Source organism: Antedon mediterranea, chromosome 8 (assembly GCF_964355755.1).
Source record: "Antedon mediterranea chromosome 8, ecAntMedi1.1, whole genome shotgun sequence".
NCBI lineage: Eukaryota > Metazoa > Echinodermata > Crinoidea > Comatulida > Antedonidae > Antedon > Antedon mediterranea.
In genome coordinates, this window is record NC_092677.1 from 6,830,106 (window position 1) to 6,846,390 (window position 16,285).

The window sequence follows — 16,285 nt, forward strand, 5'->3', positions numbered from 1 at the left end:
GTTACAACTAGATTATGTATTTCATTGCATAGATAAGTTTCAAATAAATCTGATCTGAATAACTTCAATGAACCTGGAGAATACTTGCTACACACGTTAAAACTGTCCTATTGCAGTTACTGCAGTAACTTTTGTAATTGTAACAGTTTTTTAGCTCTGAAATTATTTTTTGGGTAACAATACACATTTTATTGTGACATTGGACAATAAAAGTTTTTTAAATTAAATTTTTTAATTTGCAATTATACATTTTTTTAAGTACCTTCAGGAGAATTTTGACATGATCTTTCACGAAAGTTACTTACAATTATTCTACTGCAATTACTGCAGTAACTAGATTTTTTTTACAGCAATAACATATGATTTCAGTTTATGAGGCACCGTCAAAAACAGCTAAAAGAGTAAATAGTTTGCATAAACAGGTTAAGGAGTAAATAATTTGCATAAACAGGTTAAGGAGTAAATAATTTGCATAAACAGGTTAAGGAGTAAATAATTTGCATAAACAGGTTAAGGAGTAAATAATTTGCATAAACAGGTTAAGGAGTAAATAACTTGCATAAACAGGTTAAGGAGTAAATAATTTGCATAAACAGGTTAAGGAGTAAATAATTTGCATAAACAGGTTAAGGAGTAGATAACTTGCATAAACAGGTTAAGGAGTAAATAACTTGCATAAACAGGTTAAGGAGTAAATAATTTACCAAAGATGTGTGTTCAGATTTAGCCTAAATTAAGGAGTGTGAACAATATACTATACAGTAGTTATATAATATATTATCTGCATATAAAATTTATAAAATAAAATATTTATGCTTGTATTTTATCACTGATTATGCTATGACTTTCAATTTTTATTAATTTGATATTATTAAATTTAGTATTAAAAAAAATGTTGTTGACACAAAAACTAAACAGTTTCCATAAATTTGCATTTATTTTAATTTAACAGCGTGATATTATGCAAAATATACATTATTTTTATTGTGATAAATAAAACACGCTATTAATTGTGTCCTTAATTTGAAAACAATGAAAAGCATTATCATTCGATATATATATTATAATTATTATTTTTGTATAAATAGTTACAAGGTAAGTACCCCTTGGAGGATAGAGATGTTAAAGATACCGACCAACGGCTTCGGAATGTAATATACCGACTGATGCGCAATAATACATGCATTATATAAGTATTCATGATCGCAGAAATGCGTTTCTTTCGAAAAAATGATCACCGTATAATAATTATTACACTTGCAACATAAAAATGTTCGTACGTTTCAATATAATCATGTTCTGTTCTTCGTTCTGTTTAAATATTCCCTTTGTTTTGAATCGTGGCCAGTTCTAGCCCCTATCGACGGACATGACCTTGGACCTTAAAGACCTGCTTGACACTAAATAACCCTTATAGGTGTAGAAAGTTTATGAAAGCATTTCCGTCGAACAAGGGTATAAAAATAGAGAACATTTACTCAATGACATCATTATGTTTATCATTGTATTTGCAATATTTTAATATATTTTGAAGGTAAAAGACAGAAATTGGCAATTATGACAGTCCAAGCCACCGATAGTATATGTTTTCCTTTTTCTGCTGCATAAAAATAACCGGTTAAAAACGGTGAGAATAATTTAACCCCAATTTCTTAGAAGCAAAACAGGACAATTTTTTGGTTAAATGGCAGCGTAAAAATAACGGTTAAAAATACCCATTCAATTTGGTATTAGGACGCCATATTTAGCCGGTTATTAATCGGCAACTTTTAGCTGCAACACAAAATAACAGTTACTTGATTGACAGCTAAGTCACTACAGTAAAGTTTGAATTAACTGCCAGGTAATTATAACGATTTTTGTCAACGACCAACCACTGATTTAAACGGTTATTTTGGAGCAAAATTTGAGCATAAATGCAGTCAAAAAAAAAATAACATTTGAAATCTATTTTGAAATAAATGGTTTATTCGGCACTGTACAGCGGAAAAAGACCCATATTACCCCTTTTTAGGATGGCGTTAATAATTTATTTAACATTTTTTTCTGCCAAGAAAGTTATCGACACACATGTTGATTTGTTCCGAGCATCAAGCAGCATCATAATAAGAACAAGGAAACCCAACAGAAACATTATAAATGAGTGGTTGGTATGAGCAGATACTCGGAATTGTCCATTAGACTGGGTTAATTACAAAGGCCAAAAACTTAATTCTTAGAATAGGACAAAAACTTTAGCAAATTTTATTGTGATGTCATTTCCTATTTGGAAGTATCAAAGTAGTTTGACCAAAAAAAAGTGTGATATGCTCAAATATGGTATCCAAAATCTTTGAATTTATCATGCATCAATAACACCCTTGCTGCTGCAGTAATTCTGTCATTGCTGCAGTACTTAATAAACATTTAAATTGAAGCAACAAATCCTTACACTTTTTTTTCCCCAATTTCTGAATACCTGATTTACACGTCCAACATATGCTAAATTCAGCGTAAAAAACTCATAATAGAAAGACACACACATTTGCGCAGATAAGACTAAGACTTTACATCAACTCTGAAACAATTTCTCAAGTTCGTACTAAGGTAAAAATGTGCAATACTATATGTTACATTTTCGCAAAAATGTTTTTGTCAAGAAAATCGAGTATTATAAGTCAGAGAAAATGAACACTATAAAATAATGCTGGATGACTTAGTTGACGATTAGATTGCAATTGTAATTCTCTAGAAAGCATATTTTTATTAAATATTTTTATAGCACCTAGTTTCTACTGCAGTAAATCTACTAACATTGTACAATGGTACCTGTATTATCTACTGCAGTAATTAATTTCAGTAAGTAATCTATTTTAGTAAGTCTACTAATGATGTTGTTAATTACAACCTATAATGTTGAATTTTTATTGCAATAATCCCAACATTGCTAGTGTTAATGTAATTTAAAATAAATATAATTCCTGCAGTTACCTACTGGTTACAATTTTTCAGGGATAGCTACTGTATAATATTGCTTCGTTCATCTACGCCACCGAGATTCTACCTACCCAGCAGGCAAATTATATTCCATAAGGCCTAAATCTATCTTTCCTTTAGTTGCTTACATTTGAACTTGTCTCTTTTATGAAAAAAAAGAACTGCCATGTGCAAATCCTGGCTACAGGTTTGGGTCTCTAAATGTATTTACAGCTTTTTTTTATTAAAAGGGAGGGCCTGAATAATATAATATAAATAAAACATATAGTGCTTATAACAAGCAGGAAAGTACTTCCACTTGTAAAAGGAAGTTCTGATGTTCAGATAAAGTAGTGCTAAATAAAAGTAATCCATTGTGTCCCCCAATTGAACCGGTAAGGAAGCACTTATCAAAACACAATGCCATGTGAAAATATCAAAAGTAAAGCCAAGATTTAAAGATACTTTCCACCTGAAAACAAATTATTTTTCAGGTCTTGTCTTTTAAGGCGAGCGAGTGCGATCACTCACCTAACACCCTACTAAACTAAACTGCGATTTACAACAGGCTTAAATTTGGTAAACTTACAACTCTACACAACAAAATACAAACAGCACACCTACAGTATCCCTGAATGTATTGAGGAGTGAAATTTGTAGCACACCTATAATTTTCAAAAGACTTTTATACATAATTTGATTTGAATTTGACAAAACGGTTATTTGAGTTAAACTTAATATAATTATTTAAAAAATATTTACCCAAAAAATAATTTACCTGATAATTAAAACTGTAATTTAAAGAAATATAGAAGCCCATTGTTTAAAAGTCAATCTTAATTTTGTGAAATTTGGGTAAAAATATAACCTTACAAAAAATACAAAATGGCCTATTCGACGTTTAATTTTATTCATTTTCATTTTTCATGTTTTGGCGACAACAAATTAAGTGAGATTAATTTGATTTGCGAATGGACGTTTCTGTAAAAAAATTAATTTATTCAAAATTAAATACCTTGAAACTTAACGGCCCCGAAATTCCTAAACTCACACATAGTCTACTAAATAAAGCACATGTTACAAGCATAATCTATCTCATATGCATATGAATAGAAAAAAAACTGTCGGTGATGACGCCCTTGACGTTCGTCCTCCCCCCGCTAAAGCAACTTCAAGCCATGTGCAAATATAACAGCATATTTTACCGAGTGATGCATTCTGGGAAGGGCGGTCACGGACAGAATTAGCTTAAACTGACCTTTGCAAGCAGCTTGACAATAAGATAGCTCATAGAGTAAATATATTATACAAAACGAAGAACATTTTCTACATTTAAAACGATAATAGCGAACAACCACAAATTACCGAAAAAATCGTATTTAAAGTCGCATCGTTAACGGTAAATATAAATAATACATAGGTGATTAACAACTTTAATTTTCTTTTTGGAATAAGAAATACATTTCGTTCAAAACCGCACTATCATTAACAACTTTCAGTGTTCAATCGGAACTTGATTAATTGTTTATATTCAGAAATAAACTCCATAAAAACATGCAAATGATGATATATCAAATATGATATTTTCACTATAAACGTTAGTATCAATATTGCTGATTGTTTTCATACACGCAATTTAAATATTTCAAAAAGAGACGCTTAAAAAAAAAAATGTTCAAAAAACCGTCATACGGAAGTCTAAGTTCAAAACTTAAAAAGATAGCGTGAACAAAGCGTATTACATTTACTGGCAGCTCCGTCGAATATATTTATTTACAATACTAATCTACTATTTTTCTGTACGCGGCTTGCGGTTCAGTAGACATAAACGAATACCGTCTCAACCGTATTAAATTAACGACACATAATTTAGATTTTGCAGGTAACCACAATCTATTGTACTGCAGTTTGTAGTTAACACATTTCGACATTACTTAATTCAAGGTTAAGCAATGTTATATCAATATATGACACTTGATAGGTAACATAACATACAAACTGTTTTTTCTTGTAAAAAACGTGACCGATTTGACTGATCAAAAACGGCAAAACCCCAAAAAATTATTCATTCCTTTATTCCGTTTAGTTCGGAGAAACAAAACATACAAAACAAAGAAAAATGCAACAAGATAATTAATAAGAACATCTTCTACAATCACAACCCGAGAAATTAATTTACACCATAAGGCTGACGAAGGTGGGTTTGTAGTTTTAATTAAACCAAATACAAATGTCATGAATTTAGTTTATTAATGGAGTTCCTTGAATATTCTTAAAATGTTATTCGTAAAAAACATCATGCTTGCGCTATTGTAGCTTTAGGTAAACTTATAATACCTATCACAGTTTTTTTTTTAATTTTGAAATATTGTTGTAAAGCAATGTTGACATTATTCATTCGAAATGTCTATATCATTTAATATATACATAAATTTAAAGATATTAGATATATTAAAGATGTACTGTACAATATACTGACAGAAGAGTGCTAAAAGTTAAAGATGGGTGACAAGACACCTTTAAACGACAGGTGCAGGCAAAACATTACTATTGATAATACATTCCAAATTAATTATCACTCTATAATTTCACCTATTTTAAGATCATAAGAACCTTCTTTGAGGTGATACTTAGTTTAAATTTACTATTGTTTTGTACAAAAAAAGTTTCATCAGATGACTTTTAACCATTGGTTTGTTTTTATTCTACTTCAGATTTTTTTATTTTTAGCGCTATATGAAAATGACCAATACACAATTACAATATAATATTTTTTTTCAATTTTCTGAGTCACCGGATAGGGTGATCTGATGCTTATCATTAACTTGTAGAATTACTGAAAACAAGTCATTTTATTGTGATTTCTGTTACACATTGGTAATTTGTGTATACTAGGGAATATGTTTAAATTATTCTAGTGCAGTTACTGCAGTAACTAGTAACTGTTAACTCCTTTCTCTTCTGTTTCTATTGTAAATGACAATACAATAAATGAAAGTAATTTTCTACTGATGAATTGGGAAAAAAAAGTTTAAAGCAGTCTGTACATTTTTAGTGGCCCGTCATCTCATCACTCTAGGCCATCCAAACATCCAACATAATTTCACATTTAGAGTGAATGACACAGGTGAAAGGTTGTCCTGAATTTTGCTACTTTTAAACAAATTATTGTGGAGAAATAAAAAAAAGTAACATTTTTAAGCGCACTTCTGGTGTCCCCAAGAAAATAAAAACAGCAGCATTATTCTGGAATATTGGTGCAGCAGAAACACAGCCTAGAGTACTGCAAAGCTAGTTCTTATCAATTGACACCGCCTGTCAACAGGTCTTTTAATTCATCCTGATCTTACTAACAGTTCAAACAACTTTCGTACAAAAGTCTATAGTTTAAAACTTACATACGGTAAGCAGAAAAGATAGCGTGAACAATATTACAACACTTCCAGGCTACAAAACATTATATAACACACCTTATAAGTGTATCGTTGGCATTGGTTGATTACGTATCACGTGACATGCATTATTTGGATCCATCCTCATGTTAGGTGATACATAGCGTGTTAAGGTTTGCAAAAATTTGCGAAGTTTGTGCGGTGACTGTGCAGAGTCAACACACTGAACTACTCTGCGGCCAAATTATAAGCAATGAAAATATTATTTTGGACCTAGTAAATAAAATTTGAATACAAATATCTTTGAAAAATAGAATTAGAAAAATAAAACAAGAATAATTGTGATTTTAGTATTATTTATTTTTTCATAAAAACGATAAGGAGTTCAGCTGGTTACAAATTAGAAAGTCTTTGATTGGAAAGAGACCTCGATGTTGATTTATGCTTTTCCCTCTTAAAGATGGCATTAGCAGAATTAAGAAAGATCATCACAAACATAATGTATTCCGAGAAATAATTATATTTAGAATTTCATGTTTAAATTTTTTGCCTCACTTCCTTCAACAGGTGAGCATACTAGAAAGTGTAATTAACTTTAACAAAAAAAAATTAAATGAAAAAACTGCTTTGTAGAAAAAACATGAAACCAAATAAAATATTCATGTCGGTGGCAATATAAAATGCTACTTTATCATGATTCAAGATACAACGGTCAGAGGTCAAACATATGCTAATGTTTATGAGTTACCATGGCAGAAAACTGCATTGAAATACTTGCGTTCAAAGCTAAACCAAACTTTAATATATTACTAAACATAATGACATAGGGTCAGTATAAGGTCACAAACATAGTGCAAGCCAATGTTGGTAAACATTTTAAGCCCATGGGAGTAAAACATACACAGTGCTAACAGTAAATGGCATCATAACAAAATTCCAAGTTTCTTCGTTGTCAGATCACGACAAAAAAATTATTTTATTCCCTGATGAGATTTAGATCTGACTACATTTCGGGTCAAATTAGCAGGAAATTTATTAAATGAATTAAATAATTTTATGTATATTTATGATTAATATAATTTAATTAAATAAATTATTTTGTGAACCGTCAAATATCTTTCATGTGTAACCTTCAGACGGAATAGTAATTTAAGAAACCGCAGAGTTCGGGAAAAAACGACAAGTAGGGATAAATGTGGTTAGACAAGTTCAACATTAATGAGATTATATATTCTTATATTATTATATATAAACACGAGAAAAGGTCTATGTATTCCATGTGTTGTAAATTACATAAATTGTTACATTTGAAACTTATCATAAATTATCAAAAATATTAATACAAAATATTAAAAAATCTATGAATACAGTAACATAACAACAATAAAAATATGTCGCTGATGTGTTAACATGATAATAGATTCTTCGTGTTATAGTATTCATTTTCGCATTACAACTCAATGAAAATATTTTAGCAGCGCTGGCTGATTAGCATGTTTCTCGTTCGACCTCCTCTAGTTCCGTATTGACCTATGCTACTTCTTGCTTTCTAGCATGGTTTTCAATATTTTTGATTGGCTGATGTCATTTCGCGAAACTGAATTGCCATCCGTTTTCTGTAAATGTCCATTTGCTGTTTTGTAAATGAATTCATGTAACAATTTGTTGCATGCTGACAGTTTGAATTAAGTTGGACTTTTCAGAAATACATGAAACGATAACATGTATACGCTGGGAATTGAAAAAAAAAATTCTTTTTCGTTTATTTTTCTTTTTATATTTTCTTGTTTTTCTCTAAAACCGATTCCAAAGTAAAAAAGAAATAAACTATTACTGGAATAATAAAGTTTATAAGGTCACAAAAAACTGTTTTATTTAAAGTCCCATTCCCTACAATTGTTGACGTTTTGTTAAAATAATATATACATATATATATATATATATATATATACTTGCACTGACGAAGGGCTAGTGTTGCCCGAAAGCTCTGCTAACTTTTCTGGCTGCTTTTTATTTTTGTATCTCCATTGAGATCCAGCCACTGATACCCACAGCATTGTCATTTTTTTCAGTAATTTGCCTTTGGATTTATATATATATATGAATATGAGCACTGTTTCTATAATTTACAGTATGATTTATATATAATTTACACAGTGCTACGCAACATCATTGATTTACATATACACAATATTATTTAAAAAACCGTTGCGAATTAAAGTTGGAATTTATTCTGACTTGTTAAGCCTCCACCGATTGTGAGGGCGTTTGTTGTATGAGAGAATGTATCTGGTGGGTGAAAATCTGTGATAATACCATACATGGCTCTGTGGTCTAGTGGTATGATACTCGCCCTGTAAGCGAGAGGTTGCAGGTTCGAATCCCGCCAGAGACATTTTTTCATACAACTAAAAAAATACGGAACTTTCGCCAATGAGCTATGCTCGACGCGATTATGAGATCATGTTCCGAATATGAGCACTGTTTCTATAATTTACAGTATGATTTATATTATATTGTATATATACAAATATATATATATATATATAAATTTAAAAACTTGTTATTGTAAATTATAATAAAAAGAGAGTAACAATGCACTACAAATATAGCTTGCGTTGAATGTCCTCGTGGACGGTCTTTAGGCCTCGCTTAGTAGGCATAGCTGGTAAACAGCAGTAATGTACGAAAATCACACGCTAGCTATAGGCCTAGACTGACGTCTAGTTGCTACAATAATTGTATTTCTATTTTTGCCAGAATCTGTTAATACAAATTGGGGAATAACCGGTGGGTGAATCACAAGAAAAACAAAAATATCAATCCATGCGCAAGGCGTGTTGTGATTTATAGCGGGCCGCTTAAATTATTAGAATCAATTTTTTACATTTTTAACCGTTTAAAAGTTATCGCAATAGGGCAATATAATATTTATTTCTACATTAAATGTAGTTTGTGACCTTAAATTAGATCTAAAAAACGTAGGGAATGGGTCTTTAAAATACTAATATAATCCCATCCGCAAGTATAATCCCATCCCCACATTTTCGCGAATTTCTGTAGCCAGTATTTATATTCAGACCATCTAAAAGCAAATACTCACAATACTTGCCAATTGCATAATGGGAAACAATCCATACGTTCTAAACCAAGTTTTAGGTATACTGTAGGTAATGGACGTTATATAGACTGTCGGAACAAACATGAGACATAATTTTAACCCTTGGATTGGTAAGCGGGAAATCAAGCAATAGTGCCACAACAATTATGTTTATTAATTTACATTACTTTTTGCTTATATTTATTTGTTCTGTTTTTGCAGTATGTATCACATTTTAAGAAATCTAGAGCGACCACTCAGTTTCTGCATCACTTTGCTGAACTCTAGTTGACTGTATAGTATGTTTATGTTTCACTCTTTAACTACTAATTGTTCCCGATTCCCTCATACAAAAACTTGCATTTAATATCGGTAATTAAATATATTTATGCCCAAAATATTTGTTCAAACATTGCTGAATGATAGAAGCAAAGAAGACTGCCTATACGGGGCTAATACATAATGTGAATAACGCTATTCAAGGCTAAACTAAGCAACACAAAAAAACGCACTTCAATACAATACAAACATCTTTACCAATTTGAGACAGAATAATCATATTTAGATTGGCGATTGGCTTTCAGTATAGTAAAACTATATCAATCACATATACGAGATCTCACGGGAAGTAACCGTATAAACGGGATGATATCTGATCATCGTTATCATAGCAAATGATGCGGTATGATACTGTACGTTTAAGATCATTCATTTGCTTTTGGAAATGGAGTAAGTAAACAACGAACAAGTCCTTGAAACTAAAACTATCTTGGAATAAATAGTTCCATAAAACCATTGAAATATAAAAATGTAGAAGTTTTGAGTTTTTTAAAATGTTATTTACAATTGGAAAAATTTGATATACATAGGCCATATGAGGAAACTTATACCAAGGTTTCAAGAATATATTATATGTCACTTTCCACTACTTGCAGAAGCTTATATCATAGCAACAAATTATTAATTTCATAAATAACATAATTATTTGAATAATGCAATTAATAATAAATAAAATAGTATAATAGAAAATATATTAGATGTCTGATGACAAATTTGAGTTGTGGTGTGGAGGAAGCTACACCCACAGAAATTTGAAGCTGGACTGTGTCAGATCAAACATTCTTAGTAAAGTATTGGCCAGATGGAAAAGTCTATTCCAAAAGAAAAAGTGAACTGATTTGATAAATAAAGCAAGTGACTAAAGCAAGAAGATTCAACGCCAATGTAGCCAAGAGTGAAATGTGGTAGGTCAGTAAAGTATACGTTAAAGGAGAGTTATTCCATGGAAGAATTATTAAACAACTTCCATGGTATTAGAATTTGTACAAATGATACTGTGCATATCTTACGATTGGACCAGTTACCCTGCCTGGTGGTCTAACGGTCAAGACACGCAACCTTACAACTGAAATTGCATATATAGCTTTTAATATATTAACTTCAACAGTACTTCAAAAATTTAATGAGATTGAGATAAGATGTTTAAAATGGAATGAAGAGATATTATTTGTGCACAATACCACATTAATAAACAAATATACATCATTCATAGGTGTGGTCAATGACAATAATAATAATTTTATGCAAAATGAGGATATTTATATGTATTTAAATACAATTTTTATGATTCAGTACATTAAAAAACATCCTTAAATTACCTAAAATTATTACCATGCCCATTGACCACATCTGTTTCATCATAAAAGTGTCTAACTCACAATGATTGAGGGAGACAGATTACTAGCAGTATTATTAGTATGAATATCAGCCTGGATCAAAGCTAATTGTAAATATTCAACAACAGTTAGCCTTGGATCTGACGATACCCTGTTACATTATTAAACCGGACGGACAACTTACGTTTCACGCATACCCCAAAAGTCCTACTTAACTCCACAGAGACTTGGACTAGGAGATAAGTCTGAGTTAGCCTGTTTCATAGAGGTCAACAAGCCAAGTAGGACAAACACATACAGACAGTAACATTAACCAGTTACATAGTTATAGTGCCCGGAAGTGCACCCTCTTTTGGCAAGAAACATGAAATATAACATTAATGTTATAGCAATAAACATTAATGTTGTATATATCACATTACTTTGGTACGTCACATTAATGTCAAAGTGCTCAATTATTGAATAAAAATCAAAACATTTAAGTAAACAAACATTGTGTGTTGTGTTATGTGGAAACAACATTAGTTAAATGATTTAAAGATTGACAGTATTCAATAGGCCTAGTATGTTGTACAGTAGAGCACCCTCGTGTGACAGAAAAATTATACAAAAAAAAAGCAATAAACATAAGATGATAGTTTGGAAAGTATGTACGTTAACAATAAAATAACACTAAATAAACGTCACAGTTGAAGTATTGATTAACATATTACTTGGGTATTGAGATAAGATACTTGTTTTTAGTTATAATTATCAAAAATATAAAATCTATACAATACCTATTGTTACTAATTGGTTAATTAAAATTAATATTTTGGTGCATTGTATGTCAACAATAGAAATTATCAAATCAACAGAATTATGTCAAATTAAAAATATATCAAATTTTGTACCAGCAGAAAATGTCATATAGTGAAGATAATATATTTAGTCAATCTATGGCATTCTCGTACTCATATTGATGTTGTCATTATCGATATCTCCACCCCATATTTAGTCATAATATTCTCATATTTGGCGATAAATAGAATGTCAGCATAGGCATGAATAAATAAATAAACGTCAAGATATATAGGCCGACAAAATAACCGTTACAAGCAACAAAAAACGGATACGTAGATAGTCTGTAGACAGGCAGAAAACGAAACTTATAACTTATCTGATCGAGCAGCATTAATTTCATCTGGTAAATATATTAATTATATTAAAAATTTGATGTTATCAAAAGACAAAATTCAATACAATTCTCCTAAATTTAAATTGAATTTTATTAAATAAACTGTCCTGATCAAACGATTAATTCAAGGCCCGCCCCTCATGTGTACTATCATCATCTGAAGGGCAACATGTTTCACATAATCAGCAACATCGAGTATGTTTAAAAAAAAAATTAAAAAATTCACTAAATAATGCCTTTTGACCATGATTTATAATCTGGAGATTAATATACCTCAACTCCACCATAGACATCTTGTTTATGTACTTTATTAACACTATACATAATAGTAAATCAAAAATTAGTTTTTATGTGAAAACATTCTTAGTGGAAATTAGCAATATACATTTAAAACTCTTCGCCTCAAAGAATAATCTTTAATGATTGTATATCTAAATATAAAATTGCCGTATCGCGAATCTAACAGTTGTATTTCAAGATTCTTTTTCTCATAGTTTTATTATTTAAAATAGATTATCATCAATAACTTGGTTGGATCAACCTTGAAACTTTAACATTACAAAAATTTTTTTGTTATCGCTCATTATCAACAACATATTTTAAGTTAACAGGTAGAGAGTATGTCTAAACATTACCGGTGAACTTTTGAACTCACTAACATATCATTAACCTAAAATAATATGTGAAATAAAGCCATAGAATATTTTTATACACAAAATAAATGTACAATAATATTATTTGTATCGTAATGATGACCGGTTCCACGCAAATTTTCTTTGAAAAATGGTGTATCAGTGAGTTTGATTTAATGGCAATTCTCGAATAAATTAAATGCTGTTGATACGTTATATGGAGAGCGAGGACACCTGCCTTTCATGATTCATTACACTACATCGTTAAACGTCCAAAGTGACAGAGAAAAAAAACGACGAACTTCACTTGCATAAAAATCACATACGACAAAAATAAAAGCATACACTGTCAACATAGCTCCTATCTTTAAATAATATTTTTCTAATGAAACAACCAAAATAAACTTAATGACGTATATTTTCTTTAATAAACATACAACTATTTAAAATTTCAAAGTAATAAAATAGGTAATGTATTATCTCACAGTCATTGTGAAATTCGTGAAATTCGTGAAATTCGTGAATCGTGTACAATAGCGGGTAGGAAACCAAACATCCCGTTTGTTTTCTAATTGATAAGAACAAAAAGATGATGAAAAATTAAATGAGTTGAGTATAATGACTCTATATAACCCTGATGCAGTTATCTGAACTTGTGAAAAGGAAATGAAAAAAAGGGCTTGGTTATATAACTGCGCAGTCGTGATATGCAAGTCAATGAGGCCCAGGACTGGCCTGGAAATTTACAGAGCGGAGATAACCGTACTAACGGAGAAGGACAATTCGAAGATACGCAAGCATACGGACGCCATTTTGCTATCGCTATTTTCATACTAAACGATTAGGTTTTAAAATTATATTATTTCTAGAACTATATTGTGTAGTCGTTTCCATGTTAAATGTTAATCCTATTAACCTATCATCAACAACAATCTGTTGCATACCACATATGAGTTCCAATATTGGGTTTTAAACCACAACATTCTGAGAGAAACAGATTGAATTGTATGCCAATATGAATGAAAGAATTTTTAGGGCGCTTTGGAAGAATAGGTGAAGTGAAACTTCCGGTATAAAGAAGAACATTTGTTTTAAGAGTATTTTTACATTTGTTTATCAATTTTTCCAAAAAATTAGAAAGTTGAGTTTCATCTCTATGTCAAAAGAATTTTCAGTTATGACGTCAACGAGACAAAAGATAAGCTCATCTTGCATTATCACTATTCAAAGCATTTGGTAATGTTAAAGCATTTATTTTGCTTACTGAAACACACCATCCACGCTTGCATGTAGAGGGTCCATGGCCAAGGGTTAGGAGGGGGCTAACCGTCGTCACTTGTGTCTCTAAATCAAGACACATTTAACAACCGAACATCACGCTCTGTAAAATTAAAGCTCATTATCAGAAAGCACCGTGTGATAACTAAATAATTAATGTAAATGAAATTGATGTCATAATACTGAATCTCATGAGTATGTATTAACCTTTGTCTACACTAGTTTTGAAAAAAGTATGATGTGTCCAAATATGAAAGTGATATGACATCATCATCATGTCTATATATGGGCACATCACATTTTGTTGTCACAAAAAGTTTGACAGTGTAGACAGAGGTTTAGTTGTGGAAGTTGATAAGTGGATTGCAAAATAGTTAAATAGTTGATTAATAATGTAATAGCTTCATTGTAAGTAATCAACAGGATTTCAAATAGGGAAAAGAGCAATGGAATACCTCAGAAACCTACAACACTTCCTTCCTTCCCAATCTATCACTTACAATGTAATCAAGTGCCAATGGAAAATTGCTAAGGTAAATGTTGATGACTTGCGGATTGTTCAAAAGGAAATAAAAAAGCTTTAAAGTATTAACCTATATGATATTTCTACTACCACAATAAAAGGACCTTTTGTTGCAAAAGGATGTAAAAAAAAAATCCTGTATTAACAAACGTGAAATTCGGTGCATTTGTTGTGCGATGAAGCGATGCGATGTGCGGTTCATTCACCAATGTATAACGGATACGGAATCAAGATGGAATTGAATGGATTTTTGTCCGAATGCACGTGATGGCTATCATCTACCCGTTTTTTAACAACTTTTAAAACTTTTTAAAATCTTCTTCAAAACTACGCAAAGAAAAACGATAATGCTTGTCATTTATGTTTTCAATTCTTGGTAGCCGGGTTCTTAGTATAATTTGTCCACTATCATAAGCAATACGTCAAAACAACATCACATATGTATCACACATGATGCCTGTATAACCCTAACCTAACCTGTAATACAGGCATCACATGTAATACATATGTTACACTGTATTACAGAATTTGCCTATGATTACTGTATATGTGGAGATACAGTACAGATAATCAGATGGTCAATGCCACAATAATTACAACCATCACAGATGTCATGGAAAGATTTGGAAAGAGCTGTTTTAGTTTGAGTAATTGAATAAGTGGACAGATGAATGAGTGAGTTGGTTGTTATAATATTTCATTCAAATAAACATAAATTGAAGAAAACTAAGATATGCTAACATTGTTAGATAAACGAGAAAAAAAGTCTTCAACTTTAAAGTCTTAAAAGAGTTCAAATGAGGACATTGTTGAATTGGAATTGGAAGGGAATTTCACAAAGTTAGAGCTGCCACAGCAAAAGCTCTTAAGCAATCGTCTTTGTACAGTAATAGTAAATAGATTACGCATGGCATACGGCCATACTGCGTTGAAACACCGGTTCTCGTCAGATCACCGAAGTTAAGCAACGTTGAGCCCGGTTGCGTTCTGGATGGCAGACCGTCTAGAAATCGTGGCGGGTGCTGTATATACTGGAGAGTGAGGGTGTAATGGTAATATCGGACTAGCATGTGATAGGCATGGGTTCGAGGTTATCTGTACCATACTAATTGCATCCTTAGGCAAGATGCTTTACTCTCATTGCCTAATTCATTCATTCATTTATTCTCACTCCTGAGGAAAATCAAAGCATATTGATGGAAACGTTGAGAAACTCAACAGTTCTTTTCAGAACTAAGATACGTGGTGTACCGCAAACTTTATATCAACAAGATCTTTATACCAATTAATAATTTCCAGAAGATAAAAGTTCACCCGTGAAATAATAACTAATCAAAGTTCATCACATTGTCTTATCTAATAGAGAAGCATGTAGATCAAGGTTCCATTCCTGTAATTAACTAAACACCTAATCTCTTTCGGATGCATTGACTTTGGTGGTGACCGAAACAAACTAACAAAAGGAGTGGCAAAGATTTCCGGCCACAAAATAATGAAAATGAGATTTGAACTCTGAAAGTATGGTTATACTTGAATGTGAATCAAGGGCGGA

General features: G+C 31.2%; 1 protein-coding gene and 1 non-coding gene across 2 annotated transcripts in view; one reads left to right on the plus strand and one right to left on the minus strand.

Moving 5' to 3' along the window:
* The window catches only part of LOC140056953 (phosphatidylinositol glycan anchor biosynthesis class U protein-like), an 82,625-nt gene that overhangs the window by 47,715 nt on the left and 18,625 nt on the right, over positions 1-16,285 (minus strand). The gene's annotated exons all lie outside the window — the stretch shown is intronic.
* On the plus strand, positions 8,671-8,742 carry Trnat-ugu (transfer RNA threonine (anticodon UGU)). The gene has a single exon. It is a non-coding gene; the product is annotated as a tRNA-Thr (tRNA).